Raw genomic sequence first — 25,003 nt, 5'->3', positions numbered from 1 at the left:
CAGATCTGTATCAAAAGCAATGCTAAAAGAAGTTCCTTGAGCTGAATAGAAATGATATCAGAAGAAATGACAAGCACTGAAAATAGTAAATGTATGAATAAACGTAAAACACAGCTCTTTCTTTTCTTAATTTCTTTAAAAGGCAATATCATGTTTAAATAAAAAATAATGGCAATGGCTTTTACTTTAGATTAGAGGGTAGAAAAGTGCAAAAGAATATCACTTTCATCATAACAACAGAAAAAGCCAGATAATGGACAAAAAACAAAACTTCTTGAACTCATCGGAGACCTCAGGTAATCAGGGAACAAACTGAACTGAATTTCAAAGTGTGACAAGACCCTCTGAAGAGAGATTGGACACATAAACTCTTTCACCTTTGGCAGAGCACAGGAGGAAGTGGTTGCTGCCATAATTGTAAGCAAGAATAAAGAAGCTTTAATTTTAACAAATTCCTGAAGACCAAGTGTGCGCTAGTGTAACAATTTGGAATAATTTAGAGTCTCAGGAAGGTAGTTTACACTCACTCACAAACTTTTTTCCATGGTTCTCTACTAGGTACTCATGAGAAAGAGTTGGTCAAGCAGGAGACCAGGGAGAGCCACTCCCCTCAGTGGAGACACCATGTGGGAGCTGATCAGCTACCACAGGGACACAGGCGAAAAACACTACTGCTTCCGTGTCCCTGAATGAGGCAAAAAGCCTTAAGATCCTAGGGGAAAAGGCAGCATGCTTTTGTGCCACTACAGCCCAGCAAAAATCCATTGCTTCTGAGCAGCAGTAAGAATCCTTAACTCCCATCCCAAAGAACCAGGAAAAGACTGCTTCTGGAAGAAAAAGGGTAGAAGCAAAAGCTGTTTCTATAGGAGGGACATGGAAATCTTCTGAGCCCAGGCTCCAACACTGATACAAAGCAGAGGTCTGCTTCCACTGGGAAAGGAAAAAAAACTGTATCTTGCTTGAAATTCACCAAAGATACCAGGTAGAGTTTGGTTGCCACTGGAAAGAGAATCAGGAGTGCTAAAAAGCCCCACTCTCAAGGTCCAGGTATGTAGACTCTGCCTGAGACTGAGGCTGCACCAGAAAACCAGGTACAGGGACTACTCAGAGCTCAGGGTTGAGGAACTACCTGCTACCCCAGCCTTGACAATAAGCACAAGGTAATGGCAGGCCACAGTGGAGAGATTTGAACTCTAACAGGTAGTGAGGATAATGATAACACCAAACCCTAAACCCTGCTCAACTACTGATTATATTGACTAAACCTCCATGATAATGAACTGACTCCCTTCCCCTAAAAATGCATGGCCATTCCAAAGCTTAAATATTATGTATCTCAGCCTCTACTATTCTTCTCCATGCAATGGCTGATAGTTAACAAAAAAGCATAAGACTTGTCTATTAGGGCAAAAACAGAACCAATGATTTGTCTATACATACACAGAAAGAGAGGCTGAAAAGTCCAAACTCTGCAAGGTGGGCCAGCAAGCTGGAGACCAGGAAAAAGAAAATGCTATAGTTTGAAGCTGAAGGCCATCTGCTGACATTCAGGCCTTCAATTGATTGGATAAGGCCTACCACATTATGGAAGGCAATTGTTTTACGCAAAGACCACCAATTCTGATATTAATCTCATCCAAAAACACCCTGACAGAAACATCCAGAATAATGTTCGACCACATATCAAGGCACTGTGGCCCAGCCAAGTTGACACATAAAACTAACCATCACAATTTGCTTTTTAGCAAAGGCAAAGAGAAAAAAAACACACAAAACAAAACATTGTCAAGAAACAAAACAATCAGTAGAACCAGAGGAAGAAATGCAAATTATCAATATTATAATGAAAGAAATGACATTACTACAGATCTTGACAGCATAAAGAGAATAAGGAAACATGAACAACTGTATGTCTATGATTTTGATAACACCACATGGAGGCACTAAATCACATAGCAATGGTGAGGATCTATCATTCCCTTATGCTTATGAGGAGGGAGGTGTTGGCACTAAGTCATATAGCAATAATGAGGATGTATCATTCCCTTGGAGTGATGGGGAGGGAGATATTCAGTAATTGCTAATAATAAAATCTGCCATATCCAGTAATACTACGTCTGTTCAAAAATACCATAATATATGAATATGTGTATGCAGAGGTTGCAATATTACTTTTAGTTGAAAAAAAATAGAAACCACCTGAGTATTTATACTAGAGAAATAGTTGATTGTTTTAGTACACTCTTTCAGTGAAATATTTTACAGTTTAAAAAACTTAATTAAAGCTCTATTTACTTGATATTTTGTTAAGTTAGAAAAAATATTAAAAAAGGATAATCTATGTGTATGCACTTTTTTTTTACAAACACAAAGAAAGATGTTAAAGGATACAATCTGCTATTAACATTGATTATCTCAAGGTGGTGGCAATGGATAGGGGTGGTTTGGTAGGGGATGATGATTAGCAAATTCTTTATATGTATCATTTGCTTTTAAAAAGGTGTATATTACTTTTCTAGTTAATGTTAAAATGAATAAAATTTGATTGATAAAATTAATGAGTGTTCCAAGAGCAAAGAGTAAAGGATGTGTTCTTTTCAAAAAAAATAAATTCTGAAATAAAAAGCTTGCAAAATGAAGAGCTAAAAATTTTATTATTGGCAAAGGGACTAAACTCATCAAAGTGCAGAATGACTGGAAGAGAATATTTGGTTTACACTGCATAAATGCAGTCCAAAGTTACAGTGAAAGGCATACAAAGCCTCCAAAAGTAGGGGAAAGGTACAGAGTTTATTGTTTTCTGTGATGTACTGTTAAGCAAGATCAAAGAGAGAATGAGTTTCAAAGTATAACTGTAGAAAGTCATACCTTCGCTGTCAAATCCCTGGCTAAGATATACTGTTTTGTTGTTGTTGTTGTTTTGTTTTTCTTTCTTCATTTAGGTAGGACATAAACTTGAAAATATTTACTGTTAAAAGCAAAAAATAAATGAAAGTATTCTGAAGGACAAGAGTTACTTTAACTATTACTCAGTAAAAGTTAAACATTGAAATCATTAAAAAGCAACACTACCAGAAACTTGTATAGACATGCAGAGAAGCAGAAATGAGAGACAGTGTGAACTCCCTGAATTCCTGATAGATTTCTAGTCCCAGATTCTAGTTTGTTATTGAGTTCCAGCTTTCTATCCTTGGATAATACAGGATATCATATATCTTTTTAAGACATTCTCCTTTTTGCTTACCGTCTCCAGTGAGTTTCGATTCCTCACAAATTGTATTGTTTTTTATATCTTTTTTTTCTCCTGAACTGTGTGTGTGACTTTGCCTCTTCAGATACATAATTATCTTCCTAACCTATAGACAGCTCAGGTATGCACAAGAACCTATGAGGCATTCCTATCTTCTAGTCATGAATAGGTCACATATTCAAACCTGGCATTGGAAAGATATCCTTTAAATATGGGATAATAATAATAACAATAATAAAGAACAGAGCAGTTGATATCATAACAATGTTAGTGTCAATTTTTAAAATTCATTTTCACATGAATCTTGTCCCAGCTATACCTTGAGTTAGAAAGGCTCACTCTTGCAAACTTTAGCAACATTAAGTCCTTCTTCAATTGCTAGTCCAAACTTTTGTTCATTGTGATTGTTGTGATAGTCAAGCAACAAGTTGATTTAAAATAGTGTTTTCTTATACAGTATTATTTAATAGTATGGTTGGGTATATTTTGAAGCATTCTGACTCTACATTTGCCAAAATAATTCAATTCAATAAGAAACACTTGGACATTTACTATGTGCCTAGTTATGTGCTAAATACTATGAATAATACCAAAATTAAAAAGATAGAAAGATACTTGCCATTAAAGAGCTTATATAGCGTTTGGCAAGACACAGAAAAACACAAATATAATGCAACATAAATGTTAGCTATTTCACTTTACCTGATTTAAGTCAAGAAATATGAACTTTAAAGTGGTGTATTTTCCCCCCTTTCCTCAGCACAGTTTGTAGCAATTAAGTATCCTGCCCTGTGCATATGTGTATATGTCAATGCATTATATTTTGCAACACTAGATTAAAATAATTCATGTGAAACGTTTCCTAACAAACTGTAAGCTCTTCTACACCAGACAATTTATCTTTGCCTTGTGTACATATTGAAAATGTAATAGACTTGGAATAGATGCTTATGAATTGGAATAAAATTGATGCTGCCTTTACTAACTTGAATCACAAAAGGAGGACTCTATGAAGAGTAATAGATAGTTGACTAGTTTCCTTACTGCCTCGGTATGTTTTGAACACCCTTCCTTTATTCAAGGAATTTCCCACCATTTAAATTCTGCCTTGCCAAGTTAGAAAATATTCCTGCAGTTAGGAGCAATCCTGAAACTCAATCATATAGTCCAGGAGACCTTAGTGAGCAGACAAAATGTGCTTTCTATTGTAGATGGAAGTGGGGCTGTGTCAGCTTTTAAGCCATGAAGTGGCTGCAATGTTGTGTTCCTGGTGCAAAATGGTGGGAGGGAAAATTCTAACATCTAGCACAACAGCAGCAGTAGTTTCTCTTCGATCCATTCTATCATGGGTTTTAAGCACTTTTTTTTTTTTGGTCATTTAACATCAAGTCTGGTTCTTTGGTTCTCCAACGGTCCTGTGAATTACTCCTTATCCTTTTAAATAAACTCCTTTTCTGTTTAATTCATCCAGACTCCCTTTTAGTTGCTTACAGTTAAATGTATTTTAACCATAAGCAGTTAAATAGAAATATTGACCAATGGAGTTAGTTTCAGCAAAGGAAAGCAATTCTAAGGGTCGCTGATACTTTAAAAATTAGGATTGATACTTTTCTGTATATGTATGAAATAGGAATAATTCTTGCTATCGGAAGGACTATCCTGAGAAGAAAGTCTGTAGGGAATAGACCAGGATAAGTTAGGATCAACACTCAAGGCTCTGTTCCCTGAAATCCTGCCATCCCAGAGAAGAAATCAGCCTTCCAATCACTCCAGGCTCATGCAGGGAGAAACTTAATGGCTTATTTTTCTTATTTTAACCACTATTCCCAAGATGTACTTATACACAGGAACTCAATAGCAAAATTATGCAAGGACAGAAACAATAACATTTCTGAGAATCTATGAAGCCAAACATATCCTATGTGTACAGGACATGTTTTTATTTAAATAATGTGGTGCACGTTTTGTTTTCTCAGCTGCAGTCCATTGTAATGGAGTAATTTGACTTTCAGTTTAGAGTGATTATAAAATACATTGGAGTGAATACACCAGCTCCAGCCAATGAAGAGGACAATAATCTTCTGACCTGTGGTTTTTCAAGTTTAGTTGCATATTAATATATTCTAGGGAAAATTAAACACAAAAAAAAACAAAACAAAAAAAACATTGGAGCCCTGGGTTTCAGCACCAGAAATTCTAACTTAATTGTTCAGGAGTGTGGCCTGACCATCAGAATCTTTTCAATTTCTGCAGATGTTTCCAAGGTGGGCCAATGCTCAGAACCATAGCTCTGGACCCCGGCCACTCCATAGACCAGCAGTTTGTGGAAGTTTGTTAGAAATATGCCATCTCAGCCTCACCTCTGTTCTACTGAATCAGAATCTGCATCTTTAAAAGGTCCCAGATGAACAGTGCAAACACTAAATTTTAAGAACTAGTGCCCTAGAACATTTTTATATCATTTGTGTTGGGACATTTAACAAATCTGCATAATCACCACTGGTGAGTGTCATTTTTTCACCTACATCTTGACCTTCTTCCTTCCTTCTCCATCCTCCCCACCCCTTCCAGTAATCTTTGGAGCATCATGACTAAATGTTCTCTTCACTTCCTCAGGTTAATAACTTACATGCCTGAGATTATACTTAAAATCAACATCTTCCTCTGAAAATTAAACATTTCATAATTAACATAGCTGTAGCTTAAGATACTATTATGTTATAAATGCACCATGAAACATAAGCTAACACTAATCATGGGGTAGTATGTCATAAAAACATTATTGGTGAAATGTATTTTGCATAAATAAGATATTTTTGTAGGTTGTCTACTCTGCTGATTATTTCCTTTGCTGTGCATAAATTTTTTAATTTAATCAAGTCCCATTTATTTATTTTGTTGTTGCTATAATTGTCTTTGGGGTCTTAGTCATAAATTCTTTGCCCAGGCCAATGTCTAGAAGAGTTTTTCCTACATTTTCTTCTAAAATTTTTTATGGTTTCATGCCTACATTTAAGTATTTTATCCATCTTAATTTTTGTATATGGTTAGAGATAGGGGTCCTATTTCATTCTTCTGTATATGGCTATCCAGTTTTCCCAGCACCATTTACTGAATAGAGCTTCCTTCCCCCATTGTATGCTGTGGTCTTCTTTGTCAAAGTTCAGTTGGTTATAAATAGATGGTTTTATTTCTAGGTTCTCTATTCTGTTTCATTCGTCTATGTCTCCACTTCTATACCAATATCATGCTGTTTTGGTTATTATACTTTCGTAGTATAATTTGAAGTCTAATAATGTGATGTCTCCAGATTTGTTCTTTCTGTTTAAGATTGCTTTGGCTATCTGGACTTTTTTGTTGTTGTTTCAGATAAAGCACAGAATTATTTTTTCTAGATCTGTTAAATATGACATTGGTATCTAGATGGGGATTGTATTGAATCTGTAAATCACTTTGGGGAGTATGAACATTTTAACAATGTTGATTCTACCTATCCATGATATGTTTTTCTATTTGTTTGTGTCATCTACTATTTCTTTTTCTTTTCTTTTTTTTAAGAAATGAAGCTTTTATTTTCCTAAAAATAAGTCTGGAGATTTAACAGACAAAGCAATTGGTTATTCCAAATCTTAACAATCCAAAGGCTTCAAACGAACTTCACTAGCACTGAAGTTACTCTGCTGAGACCATAGAGATCTCATAATTGTTTTTTCTTCGTCTACAAATTGGTTCCCACCCTCCACCGTCCCTTTTGCACACAATTCTCACCAGGAGAAGCCTTCCACAGTCACAGCGTGGATTGCTGTCTCAAGCAAGGAGATCCTCAGTTCCCACTTCTCCAGGGAAACACTCAACAAGCTAGCGGACAGGAAAAACTGCTTGTTTTATTTCACAAACCAATTCCAAAATCATCCCTTTGCAGCTGCGGCTTCAGACGTGCTGGCCTCTAGCTGCAGCCCCAGTTTTGAAAGGCACCTGACTGACTCTGGCTCCTCTCCCAGGAGTTACAAGGTTCTGAGGCGGGGTGAAAGATTGACACCTCAAAGCTATCTCTGCCCTGGCCACGCACCCCTTCCCCACGTCGTGGCCCGGCGAGGGGACTAGAACCGCCTGGCTGAGGCGAGGAGACGGGCTCCAGTTCGCCCCCACGCCAGGGGCTGGCTGGAAAGGGGCTTGCTCCTCCCCGCCTAACCCAGGAGAGACGGAGAACGGTGACGGCAAGGCGCCGGGACCAGCCAGGATCGACCCCGCGCGAGACCTGAGGCACCCGCCGCCCCCTGCAGGCCCGGGGCACGAAGGGCAGAAGGCGCTGGCTCCCCGCCCAGCCCCGGGAAGGGAGAGGCCTCACCTGGCCCAGCCTGCTCCAGGCCCTCGCGTTTGCTCTGCTGGCGGTGGTGGCGAGGGAGCCAGGGACAGGGCCAGAGCAGAGGCGCTCTACCTCAGGCAGCGCTTGCTCTTGCCGTACTTGGCGCTCCTCACAGCTGACAGGACCCCAGCAACCCAGAGCCGCCTTCTGCGCGCCCTCAAGCACGCTCTCCGGCTATTTCTTTCATCTATACAACTGAATAAGGGCTAATATCCAGAATCTACAAAAACCTCAAGCAAACCAGCAAGGAAAAAACAAATAACCCCATTTAAAGATGGGCAAAAGACATGAACAAAGCTTTTCAAAAAAAGACACACAAATGGCCAATAAACATATGAAAAATGCTGAATGCCAATAATCATCAGGTACATGCAAATTAAAACCACAATGAGATATCACCTTATCCCAGTTAGAATGGCTTTTATTAAAAAGTCCAAAACAATAGCTGCTGGCATGGATGCAGAGAGAAAGGAATGCTTATACACTGTTGTTGGGAATGAAAATTAGTTCAACTTCTATGGAAAACAGTATGGAGATTTCTCAAAGTACTAAAAGTAGAACCATTTGATCCAGCAATCCCACTACCGTGCATCTATGCAAAGGAAAAGAAGTCATTTTATCAAAAAGATACCTGTACTCAAGTGTTTATTACAGCACAATTTATAATTGCAAAGAAATGGGATCAACCCATGTCCACCAATTCATGAGTAGATTAACAAAATGTGGTATATGTATACCACGAAATACTATTCAGCCATAAAAAATGATGAATTAATGACTTTTGAAACAATTTGGATGGAACTGGAAAACATTCTCCTAAGTGAAGTACCAGAATGGAAGAACACACACATGTATTCACTATTAAATTAAAATTAACCTGTGAGAACACATGTGCACAGAAGGAAGTAAAACTCTGTGGAAATCAAGCAGGGGGTGGGAGGCAGAGTGTGGCAGGGCTGTGAGAAGATCAGCTACTTCTCCCCAAAAAGCCAGGTCCCTTAGATAGTGGTCACCACATAGGGTAAGAAAATTGATAGGAAATATAGAGAATAAAAGAATACACAGAGACTAAGGCATAGTTTTATAGATTTATATAAAGAAATCAAGATAGGCCGGGCGCTGTGGCTCACGCCTGTAATCCTAGCTCTTGGGAGGCCGAGGCGGGCGGATTGCTCAAGGTCAGGAGTTCGAAACCAGCCTGAGCAAGAGCGAGACCCCGTCTCTACTATAAATAGAAAGAAATTAATTGGCCAACTGATATATATATAAAAAATTAGCCGGGCATGGTGGCACATGCCTGTAGTCCCAGCTACCCGGGAGGCTGAGGCAAAAGGATCACTCGAGCCCAGGAGTTTGAGGTTGCTGTGAGCTAGGCTGACGCCACGGCACTCACTCTAGCCTGGGCAACAAAGCGAGACTCTGTCTCAAAAAAAAAAAAAAAAAAAAAAAAAAAAGAAATCAAGATAAAGCAGGGGTACTTAGGAGTCTGAACCACATTTCCATAAGTAGTCCAGCCTTATGGTTAGATTCACGTAGGTTTTTATAATCACAGATATCAATTACCAGTTGCCAGGATAACAGATTCACATATCAGATAGTGCGGTTGCTTTGGGTAACAGGTACTGGGTTAGGGTCAAAAGTCCTTTCAAAGGGCTTCTAACAATTTCTAATCTATCCAGGTGAACAAACAGGTACAAAGTTTTTCAGGGACTAAGTTCTAAGAGATAGTTATCAATTAACAGAGGAATAACAAAGAGGTATAATGGCTCTATATTTCTTTGACCTAGTTATTGAGGACTTAAGGCAGGCAGTCAGGAGAGAGCAGGAAGCCCATCTCTACAAAACAAATTGTTCATAACACAGGGATGCATCTCTTGCCCAGAGCACTCATTGTCTCCGCCTCCAATTCTGTGAACCAGATATTTACCTGCCTTGTCTTTCAAGAACAAGAAGACTTCACAGATTCTGAGATAACCAGGAAGCCTCTTGGAAAACATCCCTACTGGAGCTTTGAGAGCCCTTCCAAGGTGAGGCAGCCCTTGATAGGTGAACTAAAGAGTTCACTTATTCCTTCCGAGCAAAACCCTGCAAACTCCTGTTTCTTTCTTTAATATAGCAATATTGAGCAATACAATAAAATAATGATCTTATGAGCCATATCACATTAATTCCTCAATCATATTTCCTTAACAGAGGGGAAGGGCAAAATCCTATCTAACAGGTGCAATGAACCTAGCTGGGTGATGAGCACACTTATAGTCATGACTCAAGCATTATAAAAGTGATCCATGTAACCAGAAACATTTGTACCCCCCTAATATTTTGAAATTTTAAAAATCAAGGATTTTCAGACTTGAAGTAAGTCTACCTGTTTATTCAAACAATTCATCCTTAGTTTTAAAAAAAAAAGGAAAGAAAAATATAATTTCATGCTAATAAATTTGAAATTGTGGTTAAAATGCTGTATTAAACTTAAATAGACATAGCTATTAAAGAAATTGAATCTACCCACTGTGGGCAATTATATTAGTGTTCAAAATATTCACAGTCTGTCTTTGGGATGCCCCATCCCTAAGGGAAGATTGCATGTTCCCAGCCTGTTTAAATCTAGCATGACTATTGGATTTCCTTTGGTCAATGAAATGTAAGCAGAAGAGATTTGCCCTTCCCTCCAGGCAAAAACTTGAGAAGCCATCACATTGTTCACCATGAACTGCTTCCCTCAGCCATATAGCTGCTAATGTCACAGACAGAGCTAGCTCCATCATCCTTTTCCCTGGCATAAAGTGATGGGAGAAAAGATACCTGATTAGTAAGGGAGAAAAAAATGTGAGCAAGACATAAACCTTTCTTTAAAAGCAATTGAAATGTTAAGATCATTTGTTACTATAGCCTAACCCAAACTATCCTAAAACAGGAGAAAATTTCCTGTTTGCCCACAGCAAAGAAGACTAAATAGTGAAACTTTAGAAGTACACTTCCTGGGTTAAAACTAAGGATGCTCACTATCAATAATATTATATAATATTGTATTGGAGGTTCTCATTAGTTCCTTAAGATAAGAATAAGAAGATATATAACAGATGAGAGAGGGAGACTGCAGTGGTGTTTTCATGTGTATTTATATATATATGGTCTTTTCATATGTATTTACATATATAGAGGGAATAAATAAAAGAAAGAATAAAACAAAATTACCATTTTCCAAAGAGAATTGACAGCCAAATATTATAATTAATCAGAGAATTCAGCAATGTTGCTGGATGCATGGTCAACTTAAAAATCATTGCTGAACATCAAATGCATTTCTATATACTAACAACAAATAGCTGGAAAATAAAATTCCTAAAACTTTCCTTTTCAAATAGCAATAATGAGATGCCAGAGATAAATCTAACAAATGACTTCATGAAGAAAAGATAAAATATTATTGGAAAACATTGAAGAAGATCTAAATAAATGGAAATCTACACCCCCAAATTAATCTATTAAATCATTCAGTTACATTCAAACTCACAAAAGGTCAGTTTGTTGAAGTTAACAAAACCAATTATCAAATGTGTAAGAATGAGAAAAGTCCCAAGAATAGTAAATATAATACTGAGGAAAAATGATAAGACCCAAGCTAAATAAATATAATACTGAAGAAAAATAATAAGGTATGGAGAGTCACTCTACTAATATCCTGGCTAATTATAAAGTAAAAGTAATTGAGACAATGTGATATTGTCACAGGAATTTAAGAAAAAAGAAGAAAAAGATGATGATGATGAAGAAGAGGAGGAAGAGGGGAAATAGGAAGAGACCAGAAAGGAATCCCACAGACAGAACCACGCACATATAAGAGCTTGAGACATGATGGAGATGAGATTGCTATATACAGAAAAATGTCTTTAGGTCTTCAGGATAGAAAGAATGAACCAATAAGTAAAAGATCAATAAATTGACTATATTAAAATTTAAAACTACTGCCGGGCGTGGTGGCTCACGCCTGTAATCCTAGCACTCTGGGAGGCCGAGGCGGGCAGATTGCTCGAGGTCAGGAGTTGGAAACCAGCCTGAACAAGAGCAAGACCCCGTCTCTACTATCAATAGAAATAAATTAATTGGCCAACTAATATATATAGAAAAAATTAGTCGGGCATGGTGGCACATGCCTGTAGTCCCAGCTACTCGGGAGGCTGAGGCAGGAGGATCGCCTGACCCCAGGAGTTTGAGGTTGCTGTGAGCTAGGCTGATGCCATGGCACTCACTCTAGCCTGGGCAACAGAGTGAGACTCTGTCTCAAAAAAAATAAATAAATAAAATTTAAAAATAAATAAATAAAAAATAAAATTTAAAACTAATGTACATCAGAAGACACTGTGAAAGAGAGGGAGGGAAGGGGAAGGAAGAAAGACTGGGAAAGGTTATCTGTGCTGTATCTAACCACAGAAAATTAGTCACCAAAGCATATTACCATATACAGTAGACCCTTGAACAACATAGAGGTTAGGGGGCACTGATCACTGGGGCAATTGAAAATCCACATATAACTTTTGACTCCCCAAAAACTTAACTACTAATAACCTACTCTTGCTTGAAAGCCTTATCAATAACATAAACAATTGATTAACACATATTTTTTATGTTATCTGCATTATATACTGTATTGTTACAATAAAGTAAGCTAGAGAAAAAAGTTATTAAGAAAATTGTAAGGAAGAGAAAACATATTCACTATTTATTAGGTGGAAGTGGATCATCATAAAGGTCTTCATCTTTGTCATCGTCACATTGAGTAAGCTGAGGAGGAGGGAGAAGAGGGGTTGTTCTTGCTGTCATAGAGGTGGCAGAGACAGAAGAGGTGGAGGGGGCAGAAGGAGAGAAAGGCACACTTGCTTTAACTTTACAAAAATTGTGATACCTGTCTGACATCTTTGCTTTTTCATTTCTCTAAAAACATTTCTCTATGATATCAATCCTTCTCCCACCATTTCCTTTTGTGTCAGTGCCCATATCATAGAAGGGTCCACACTGTTAAAAAAAAAAAGATTAGTCAAAATCAGACTTGAATGATTAGAACCCTCCTGCCAGATTGTCTAATATAAATTTGTTTTTAGGCACTGCTTTTTCTACATATTTTTCCTCATGGTCTGGCATTGGTTCTGAAGCATTCATCTCCACCAAGGCATCCTTTGTTAATTCTCTTGTGTGGTCAGTATTAGCTGTCAAATCAGTATCTTGAAACCTTTCATCACCTACCTTTTTTGCCATCTCCACAGTCTCATTCATGATTTCCTTAATTGGCTTTGTTGTAAATCCTATGATGTTACGCAAACATATGAACACAATTTTCTCCAACAGGAATTTATTGTTTCAGGCTTAATGGCTTTCACACCTTTTTCTATAACAACAATGACATCTTTAATGATGTAACCCCTCTAGACTTCCATTATGTTCTATCAGGGTTCTCTTCCATAGTGTTTGCAATCCTTTCCATAGAATACCTTGTGTCATGAGCCTGAAAGTTCCTCATGATCTCCTGATCTAGAGGCTGAATAAGAGATGTTGTCTTTGGGGGAAGGTAGACCACTTAGATGCTTCCAGTGTTGAACTCATGGGGTTCTGGGTGTCCAGGGGCGTTGGCTAATATCAAAATAACTTTAAAAGGGAATCCTCTTCTAGCAAGATACTTCCTGACTTCAAAAACAAATCATCAGTAGAACCAATCTAGAAAAGGGGTTTCATTATCCAAGACTTCTTGTTGTACAACCAAAGACCAGCTCCTAGTATTTATATTTTCTTTTCAAGGATCAGGGGTTAGCAGCTTTACAGATAAGATTAGTCCTAATCATAAATCCACTGTATTTCCACAAAGCAATAAAGTTGGCCTATTCCTTTTTGCCTTAAGTCCTGGTAATCATTTATCTTCCTAATAGATGTCCTTTATAGCATTTTTTTCTGGAATAGGATACTCTCTTCTGAATTAAAAATCTGTTCTGGCAGATATTCTTTATCTTCAATGATTTTCTTAACAGTGTATGGAAATTTGTCTGCTGCTTTGTGGTCAGCAAAAGCTGCTTCTCTTGTTATCTTGATATTTTTTAAGCCAAACCTCTCTCTAAAATTATCAAACCACCTTTGGCTGCCATCAAATTATCCAGCTTTAGATCTTTCACCTTCCTTTTGCTTTAAATTGCCATATAATGACTTCATCTTTTCTCAAATCATATTAAAGTCTATAGGTATACCTTTACAATAGAAATCCTGCACCCACATAAAAGCAGCATTTTCAACACAAGATAAAAGGGTATTTCACAAAAAAGTGCAAGGTTTTTCCCACCTGCTGGCATAGCTACAGCTTCACAAATTACCTCTTTTTTCTTTTTTTACAATGATCCTTAAGCCTACATTTGTATTGAAATGGAAGGCAGACACATATGCAGACTTCAGTCTTTGGTACATATCAAGCAATTCAATTTTTTCTTGTAATGTCATGACTTTTCTCTGCTTCTTGGGAGCATTTTCAGCATCACCAGTGGCACTGCCTATGGGTCCCATGGCATTATTTAAGGTTCATGGTATTTCAATAAACACAAGGTGAAATATACAATAACAAAAAGAAATCGCTTTTTACTGTAATATGCAATTTTCTGGAGAGATAAACTGCTCATGAAGAGATGATTAGCATCACAGGGCATTTTAAGATGATACTCACAATATTTGAGTTCACTACAACAGCAACAGGAGATGGTGAGAAAATTATTACAGTAGTACATTATGTACTATAGTTAATTTTATACAGTTATGATTTAATACTGCATCTTTACCTCTGTTTGTATTTCTCTTGCTTGCTAATGGTGCAATGTATAGTCTGTATTTCTGTGTGTAAGTTTTGACAAATTTTAACTTTTTATAATAGATTGCATATTTATGGTAGTAAAATAAACTAATGTCTGCATATATTTTGTGCATCTATAACATTGCTAACTTTTTATTAATTTTGTTCAATATTTATTTTCTTTTTTTGAAATGGGGTCTTACTATATTGCCCAGGCTGGTTTCAAACTCCAAGAAACTGGGACTATAGGCATTAGCCACCACACCTGGCTAATTTTTTTCAATCTTTCTAGGCTACACAGTTCATTTGTGAGTTTTTTCAAATTGTCATAAATCTTCAAAAAGTTTTCCAATATATTTATTGAAAAGAATCCACGTATAAGGGGACCCACATAGTTCAGACACATATTATTCAAAGATAAACTGTATAATCAAATAAAACAAGTATAACTCATGAAGAATGAAAAGTAAATTCCTAGAAAAGGAAAACAGTGTGTCCAATAACCATATAAAAATATGATAAAGCATTAGTAACTAGTGAAACACAAAGATAAATTAGATACAATTCCATACGCCTTAAGTTGACAAAAGTTTAAAAGCCTGACAACATGGAGCAATAAGAGATTTCATGAATTGCTAGTAAAAAGACACAATTACTCTGGAAAACAATTTGATCTTATCTAGGTGATTAATGTGACATTATCTAGGAGGTGGAAATGTGCTTCCCTGTGACCCAGCAATTCCACTCCTAAGTATTTACCCTAAAGAAATTCTTACACAGCCACTATGAGACATGTACAAGAATGGTCACTGCACCATTGATAATATTGATAAGTTTCTCTTCTATAACATGGAGATAAGATTAATATCTACCTTAGGGGATTGTTGTAAGGAATAAACATGACAAGTAAATTTTTAAAATAGTACCTGAAATGGCACAAATGTGTAATAAGTGTTAGCAGTTGTTAATAAATCCATTTTTAGGGCTCCCCTTACATTATTTTGATTCCCAGCAACTACTGCAATCCAAGCTCAAGGTATTTTCCTTTGTAAGCTTTCTTCTCTGCACAACGCTGACCTCATCTGGTGGGTTGTTCCCTGGGTGCCAGACAAGCAGGCTTGCCATATAATAAAACTGCAGCCAGGCCTGCTGTGATCTGGGTGGGACTTGCTCATCCTCTTGGGTCATGTTTTCGCTAAACCTTTTCTCCTGAGATGAGCTGGGCAACTATCCCATCCTGCATTCTTCCCTGTGAGGTCTGCCAAAGTTCTTAAAACTATTTTGATCTATCAGATCAACAGATGCTGAATCAGGCCAATAGGCATTTCAACTTTACCCTTTAACAGGATTTTTAATTGTAAGGTTCTACTCTAAGTGTTTGTAAAAGTGAAGAGAAAATGAAGAAAAGAAGAGAGGAAGACAAGTAAGGAAAGGAAGGAAGGAAAGAGAAATTAAAAGAAGAGGCTCCAAACATTTTTCAAAGAAGGAAAAACTGCATATTATTAACAACATAGAGAAATGCTTTGGCAGCCCTATCCAAAATTTAGACATGAATAAATTTTGCCTCTACCCTTACCTACAGCTCTTTTATAATCTTCTCTGCCTCTTTGAGTCTCTGCCTCTAACTCTTAATTCAATAAACTAGTCAATATTAAGGATTAATGGGTGCTAACATAATGATGTGTCATACTTTCCAGAGAACATATTGGCATTTTTAAATGGTTCCCTGAAATTGATGCAATTCATTCACCAGGTTTCTCTAAAAGTCTATTCCTCCAATGTTACAAGTTTTAGCCATCCCAGCCATTCAATGTGGGAGAAATTCTGGGAGCACAGACTTTTAGGAATCTATCAAAACTCATTCAGTGCTTGGTTCATTGACCAACATAGGTAAGGTTGGCTCTGCAAGTACTCTCCATCCTACCCCCTACCTGTTTCATATTATAATCTCTGGGGGAAACTAACTTAATTCAAGCATACAGGATGTATATTCTTCTTTTTAGTAACCAATCTATTTATTTAAATACATATTTATAAAGCATTTCAATGTGTCAGGCAAACATGAACTACTTAGTTACAAACCATTATTTGATTTCTGCTTTACTCCATATTTAACTATACCTTTCCCCTTTCTGAAACTAAGACTTACTCCTGTCCCTTTTCTTAGTCTTGCTCCACTTCTTTAACACACATACACAATACAAGTATAAGGACAGAGACCATCTCCCGAGGGAAGGGTAAGAACTAGGCTATAGCAGTGAACTAGGATACAATGAGGCCATGGCACAGCCCTCCAGAAAAAACTAAACCTCCCAATATAGACATGTTCTCTGAGGAGATCTTTTTGCTAAAACATTGAGGATTTTATATTCTGTTTTTAACAGGAGAGGCTGCTTGTTGAAAGAATCTGCATATGTGTTCTGTGATGTGTCTGTACATGTACAGGGATGTTACTGTGACCCAGGTTCTGTGATCTCAAGCAAACACTATCACAGTATAGCCATGACTAAGATTAAAACTTAACCTTTATACAAGTTGTCAAAAGAATTTTGTCAATTGTCAAAACCACTTACAAAATTAATCAAAGACCACTTATCCAAAAATTCAGTAATTCAGCTACTGTCACTTTAATTCTGCTAGACTGCAAAGACTTTGAAAGAATAGTGGGTTTTATTGAGTAAAACAAGGAAGCCTTAAGGAAGTCTCTGACTGGCGAATTTGCTAGTAAACTTAGATTTTCTATTAGGTAGGCTTTGGGGAAGGGTTATAGCTTTCTGATTGGCTTTTGGCAGTCTTTGGTTCACTATCTATTGGCACACAACTTAAAGCTCTCCAGCCTGGTTATGGTCATATCAGTTTTCCTGTTTCAACTTAAAAACTATTTGGTCCCTCGTTTGAGGGTCCAAGTTTTGATGAGCAATTTATAAAAATAAATTATTTTTCCAGTAAATTCACTTTTAATGATTTTCCATTTAGCCTTTTTGTCTCATACACCCTACTACATAGAAATCTGAGTATAAAATGACATTAAAAATAGTGCAATGAAATAATAACTGTTGGTTTAATTATTTAAAATTTCATAAGGCCATTAAAATGTTACTAAAAATTTATGTAGTTCATAATTTTCAGTACAAATGTATTTTAAAATAATAATTATCCCAGGATGTGGACCACTAATCTGATGGTCTCCATTCTTTACTATCTTTAAATTTTTGTTTCTTTGCTCTTTAGAGACAAAGTTCACTGGGCTTTTTTCTTTTTCTTTTTTGTATGTCAACAAAGGATAACAGAACAATTGTTTTTTGCTTTTGTTAAAACAGTATTTTAGTATTTTTTTTTTTAATTAATGTCCTTCCAACATTTGGAGTGACCAGTAACCCTCCCTGCTGTTTATTAGGAAGACTGTTGCAATTTCCCTTTCTTTGGTCTAGTTACATCAAATACTCTAATCCCCTCATTGCATTTTGGTCAGCTGCGCTTCCTTTATGCCCTTTGGCTAAGTCTCTTCCCGTGACCACTCTAAACCTTTTAACTTTATGCAGTTGTAAATGCTGAATTATTTCTGCCTTTCATCATAAGTCCACTCCTCCTAAACTCCTCAATTATCCCCAGATTCCTACTTTGAACATTTCCCAATTGGATTGCACAAAAGTAATAAAGCTGGTCTAAATTTGCTTGTTAATACTAACAAAGACACTCACTTAGTGAGTTTCACCCCAGCTGAGGCAAGTACATTTTTTTTATTTCAGAATATTATGGGTTACCAATGTTTGAGTTACATGGATTACCTTGGTACAGCTTGAGTCAAAGTATAAGGTTGCCCATCACCCAGATAGTGTACATTGTACCTATTAGGTGTGATTTTTCAGCCACTCTCTTCTTCCCCCCTCCCACCTGCTTGATTTCCATTGATTTACTTTTGTATGTGCTCATGAGTGCTGATCAGTTAGTTCCAATTTAATAGTGAGTACATGTAGTGTTTCTTTTTCGATTCTTGTATTAGTTCTCTTAGGTAATGGTTTCCAGTTCCATCCAGGTTGTTACAAAAGGTATTAATTCATCATTTTATCTTATGTCTGAGAGTTCCATGGTATACATATACCACATTTTATTAATCCACTTATGAATTGATGAGCACTTGGGTTGATTCCACATCTCTGCAATTGTGAATTGTGCTATAACAAACATTTGAGTGTAAGTGTCTTTTTGGTGAAATGGCTTTTTTTTTTTCCTTTGGGTATACACTCAGTAGTGGGATTGCTAGATCAAATGGTAGGTCTGCTCTTAGTTCTTTGAGGACTCTAAATACTGTTTTCCATAGAGATTTTACTAATTTGCTGTCTCACTAACAGTGAATAAGTGTTTCCTTCTCTCTGCATCCATGCAAGCATCTGTTGTTTTGGGGCTTTTTGATAAAAGCCATTCTCACTGGAGTTAGATGATATGTTATTGGAGATGAAGGATCTCTACAAGGAAAACCATAAATTACTGAGGAAGGAGATTTTAGAGGATATAAACAAATGGAAAAACATATCATGCTCATGGATTGGCAGAATCAACATTGTTAAGATGTGTATACAGGCCGGGCGCGGTGGCTCACGCCTGTAATCCTAGCACTCTGGGGGGCCAAGGCAGGCAGATTGCTCGAGGTCAGGAGTTCAAAACCAGCCTGAGCAAGAGCGAGACCCCCCTCTCTACTATAAATAGAAAGAAATTAATTGGCCAACTAATATATATAGAAAAAATTAGCCGGGCATGGTGGCGCATGCCTGTAGTCCCAGCTACTCGGGAGGCTGAGGCAGAAGGATTGCTTGAGCCTAGGAGTTTGAGGTTGCTGTGAGCTAGGCTGACGCCATGGCACTCACTCTAGCCTGGGCAACAAAGCGAGACTCTGTCTCAAAAAAAAAAAAAAGATGTGTATACTACCCAAAGTGGTTTACAGATTCAATGCAATCCCCATTAAAATACCAATGTCACTTTTTGCATATCTAGAAAAAATAATTCTACACTGTGTGGAAGCAGAAAAGACCCTGAAAGCCAAAGCAACCTTAGGCAAAAGGAACAAATCAGGAGGTATCACTTTACAAGACTTCAAGCTATATCACAAGGTTCTAGTAACCAAACAGCATAGTACTTCCACAAAAATAGAGAGGTATACCAATGCAACAGAACAGAGAATCCAAATATAAAACCATCCACATATTGCCATCTGATCTTTGCAAAACAGACAACAATATACACTGGGGAAAAGAATACACTTATTCAACAAATGGTGCTGGGAAAATTGGATAGCCACATGTAGAAGATTGAAACGGGACCCTTATCTCCCACCTTCCACAAAAATTGATTCAAGGTGGATAACAGACTTAAACCTGAGACATGAAACTATAAGAATTCTAGAAGAAAATGTTGGAAAAACTCTTTTAGATATCAGCCTACGCAAAGAATTTATGAAGAAGACCTCAATGGCAATCATAGCAACAATACAAATTAATAAATAGGACCTGATTAAATTTAAAAGCTTCTGTACAGCTAAGGAAACAATCAACAGAGCAAATAGACAACCTATAGAATGGGAAGAAATATTTGCATGTTATACATCTAATGAAGGCCTAATAACCAGAACCTCCAAAGAACTTAAGCAAATCAGGAAGAAAAAAACAAACAACTCTATTAAAAAGTGGGCAAAAGACATGAACAGAAGCATTTCAAAAGAAGATAGACAAATGGCCAACAAACATGAAAAACTTCTCTAATTATCAAGGAAATGCAACTCAAAACCACAATGAGATATAACCTAATGCCAAGTATTTTTTATATACCTTCCTATCCAATACTCCCAATGAGGAAACTGAGATTTGGTAAGTTTAAGAACTAGGAACTTACATGTGATCACACAGTTAGTAACTGTGAAACCAGTACCTGGTCAATCTGATCCCAGAGTCTATGTTCTTCCTTAAATATTCATTTAATAATGCCTAAGAACTGTTTGCACCAGAATTACCTGAAATATTTTATTAAAATACAGACTATTGGGCCTTTCCCAGAGTGTCTGAATTAGTATTAGTATTAGTAAGGACAAAAATAATACAGAAGTATACATTTTTAACAAGCCCCTCAAATGATTCTTAGGCACACTGAAGTTTGAAAATCACTGAACTATAAAGCCTACATTTTATGGATTCTTTTCTGTCTCCACCACCAAAGACAGTACCTGGCTAATCAATAATAAGTACTTGATAAACTAAAATGAACTAGGTCTACTATAAAGAAAATGTGTTGCTATTGGTACAATGTCTTTGGCTCTTTAGAAAACGGTGCTGTAAAAATCAGTATTTTTACATCAAAATTGTATACTCTCTACACTGGCATTATGCCAACTTGGTGAAAGCCACCCTCATTTGGCACACACCATAGTAAGGCAATTGCACAATGGTCTCTGTTACAAGGAGAGTCATTGGGAGAATAATATTAGAATGTCGACTGTCCATGATTAGAAATGATATAAACCTCAAAATGTAGATTTAATAAGCAAAACAAATAAAAAAAACTCTTGTCTGAGGTGTCTCATTCTATTTAATGATATTGATTGCTCAAAACTACCTTCCAGCATCCTGTGATAGTACTGGCCACACCTGTAATCTAACAATGATTGTGAAAAAGGTTTACTATGAACTATTATCTGAAATAACCATCTGCTAGAGACAGACATAAATAATTATGTGCATAAATAAAATCACAGTTAACTACCAATAGCCTTTTCTTAAAATACTGAAAGAACTGATCCCTATAAAAGGTAGAATTAAGAAATATTTTTTTCTTATCGAGGGGAAGACATGAAGGTATTTATTCTGTGGCATCAGGGGTTGTGCAGATATTTCTCTTTAACCTTCTGCCTTATAGAAAATAAAATGTGCTAAGCCGATTTTCAAGGTAATGGCAAAATCCTTTCTAGATAATTAGGAGTGCTAGAAAAATCAAACTAAATAAACTCTAAAAACTTCAGCTCTGTTTATTCCCTCATATCTTGCAGGCTACATTTTTGAGAGGTGAGAAATTGGGAGATTATATATATATAAACACACCCTCTTTTCATAGTCTCTTTCTGTTTTAAGACAAAGACAGGAGAGAGATAAAGGAGTTTTTGTAGGCAGAATGATGACCTGTAGGTAAGAAGCAGCCCAGGTATAAGTAAATAGGAATTTTTATAGTCAGTGACAGCATGAGGTTCCCTTAGCCCTTCCTTTGGGGAAATCACAGTCCCAGTCTTCAAGTTAAAATTCCTATATAGATGGCCAACAGTAATTAGTATCACTTCCTCCAAAGGACTTTCTGCCTTTAGACAATTTTCTGTTCTGTGGCAGTTAAACTTTCTCCCCTCCTTACTTGTGAGTGTAGGGAGTACATGACATTGAGCCCTCTTTCTCCCTACCTCCTTTTCAGGAGCATAATGTATGAGACAGTGTACTACAATAATCATATATGTAAGTCTCATTCTAAACTCTTATCCAAAATGTGATTCTACTTGCAATTGAAATTAGCTTATTTTTATTTACTACAATAATTATATAACTTATTAAACTACTCTTAGTGAGTTTATACTATGTTAAGGGTTTAGGTTACCCTGGTTTATCTGAAGCTATCTTAATCCATGAAGACAGTTAAATTCATTTTCTTGTATCTTCATAAGAGTTTCACACTCACCGAACTCTCTCAAGGTTTGCATGGATATTTCCCCAATGTTCCCTTTCCTACCTTGTGGGGTCCCAGGCTATATGTGGTTCTTTTCCGCCATGACTTCCTCACAGAGGGCTCAGAGGTTGCAAGTAACTCTTGGCTGCTCCTCTGGGCCTATGGTTTCCTCTTCTTGTGCTATAGTCACTGGCAGCTACTTTGCTGATTCCTTTCACTGTTTTCCCCGTTATTAGACAAGAATACTTTAGCTCCTAAGGTAGCTTGATCAGAGTCTGTTGCCCTTTGATGAAACACAATGAAGGTGCCTCCAGATGCTAAGATAGAAGCAGTGAAGTGTTCTGAGGCCAAGCAATTCCAACCACTGAGGGCAAACCAGTGGGCAAAGTTTTTCAAAATTTCAGGGCAAGACCCATCAAATATATGATACAGCTGACACATACCACGAAAAAAATTTTTTTTTTTTTGAGATAGAGTCTCACCTTGTTGCTCAGGCTACAGTACAGTGGAATCATCATAGCTCACTGCAACCTCAAATTCTGGGGCTCAAGTGATCTTCCTGCCTCAAGCCTCCTGAGTAGCTGGGACTACAGGTGTGCACCACCATGCCCAGCTAACTTCTGTATTTTTTTTTTTTTTTTTTGTAGAGATGAGGTTTCTCTATGGCGCTCAGGCTGATCTCTAATTCCTGGCCTCAAGTGTCCTCTTGCCTCAGGCTCCCAAAGTGTGAGCCACCACCACGCCAAGCCACATACCACAAAAATTTAATTAAATAAGTGTAGTGTTGAGGAATGCATGAATATAGAGACCAAAGGAATAAAAAAAAAACCTCCTAAAACAAATCTCAGCTACATTAGAGACGGTATCATAAATCATAGATTAAGGGGGAAATAGAGCTGAGATACTTGAGTTTTGAAAAATATACAATTTGGATACTTAATAGGCACAAATTACATATAGCTTAAGGAATTATATTTAGTAAATACACATTAATATAAGCAGTGTAAATAATCAAGAAGAAAAGTTTGAAAAAGTTTTAATAACTCAAAATTTAAAACTTTGCAACATTAAAAAGCAAGTAAAAAGGCAAAAATTAAACAAAAGCCGAGCAAAATTTTAAAAACTTCGCAAATACAACAAACAGCTCATACTTATAAATAAGAAAAGTACTAAGCTCTCATTGATAAATGAACAAAGATAATGGGTAAACAATTTTTAAAGAAAAATTGCAAATGGATAGTGAACACTTGGAAAAAATGTTAAACTGTATCAATAAAAAAACACAAAATAAGTAAAAATGGGATTCTGCTTTATTTTAATTCACCAAATAAGCAATAAAGACAACACTCAATATTTGCAAGAGCTCAATAATATGGGTACTCTCATATACTGCTGGTGAGAATGACAACTGGTGGAGCCTTTCTGAAAATAACTTGGCCACGTATTTTAAAAGCCAGTATTTCCACATCTAAAAATCCATTATAAGGAATAAATAACCTACAAGAGCAATATTTATGTACAAAAAAATCAATTAATATTATAAGAACAAAATAATAACAAAAAATGCAGACAAAAGTCTAACATTAAGAAGATGATTAAATAATCTATAAAATGGAATATGACATAGCCAACAAAATTATGTTTAAAATACCTTAAATGAAGTGTTTATATGATAATGTACATGTAGAAAAAAATCACAAAATTGCATAAAAAATAAGAACTCAATTTTATTTTTAAAGAATCATTTTTGAAAGTTGAAGAAAGAAAGCCAATAATTAACTGACCATCTTGAGGCAGTGGAATTATGTGTCATCTATTTTTCTCTGATTCTTAATCAAAATAAAGTACTTTTTTAATTTAACAAAAGTATTTTAAGAAAGTGACTATAGCCATACACAAAATAATAAAAGAAAAATTTTGCTATTTTTAGAAGACCAAGAATAATATCATTGTAAGTAGAGATTTAACTTAGTTTGATTTTAAAAATCACTTTACTAGTGAAAGCTGTATAAAATATTTCAAATATACACATCAAACACATTAGAGTTATTGATTATATACAGATGGGAAAGGGAAATAGGAATAAAAAGGAATAGATATATGAATAAATAATATACTAAAACAAACTGTTCTAATAAAGTCATAAAATGGCTTCCTTTAATCATTAGCAAATATGCTCCATGCTTGCTTGAGGTAAACAAAATTGTAATTTTAAGATTGTGCGTATGTTTGGGTTTCATTGTGGATCTTTGAAAGGTTAATATCTACTTTTTAAAGTTAAGCCTGTAAAGTTTATATACTGAAGCAAAAGACAATGCCATGCTCCATTTACAGCATGAAAAAGTTTCCAGACTGGCTTCTGCCATAGTATTTTTCCTCCTCTTCTCCCCATTATGAGCATTGAACAACTGTGGATCTGATTATTCAGTGAAATGTAATTCAGTGAAATGTGGAGTAACTTAAAAGCATAACAAAAAACTGGTCTAAAAATATTATTGGTATTTATATAGCTTTATCAGAAAATTTTAAAGTTCTACCAACACTAATTTCAGATACAATGATCATTCCAGTCAAACTCAAAGGACATATCCACCTATGGGAATTATTTCAGCATATTAAGAGTTAATTTGGTCTGTATGGAATGAGTAGAAACAATAATGAAGAAAAAAAGCATCATTTCATTTTAAGAGAAACAGTTATCTCTTTTATTCCTTTTTTTTTTAAAGATATAAGTGCCACACAAATTATCCCAACTTACAGAATTAATGGTGTTCATCTTGCAAGTTACTACTCGGAAGGCTCTTTCTGACAGTTTTGTTTGGCAATCACAAATTTAAAGTTATTCATTTAATGGGGGGAGAAATGTATGATC

The sequence above is a fragment of the Microcebus murinus genome, chromosome 5 (assembly GCF_040939455.1).
Source record: "Microcebus murinus isolate Inina chromosome 5, M.murinus_Inina_mat1.0, whole genome shotgun sequence".
Classification (NCBI taxonomy): domain Eukaryota; kingdom Metazoa; phylum Chordata; class Mammalia; order Primates; family Cheirogaleidae; genus Microcebus; species Microcebus murinus.
The sequence above is the reverse complement of the archived record's forward strand: the minus strand, read 5'-3'. Positions refer to the sequence as shown.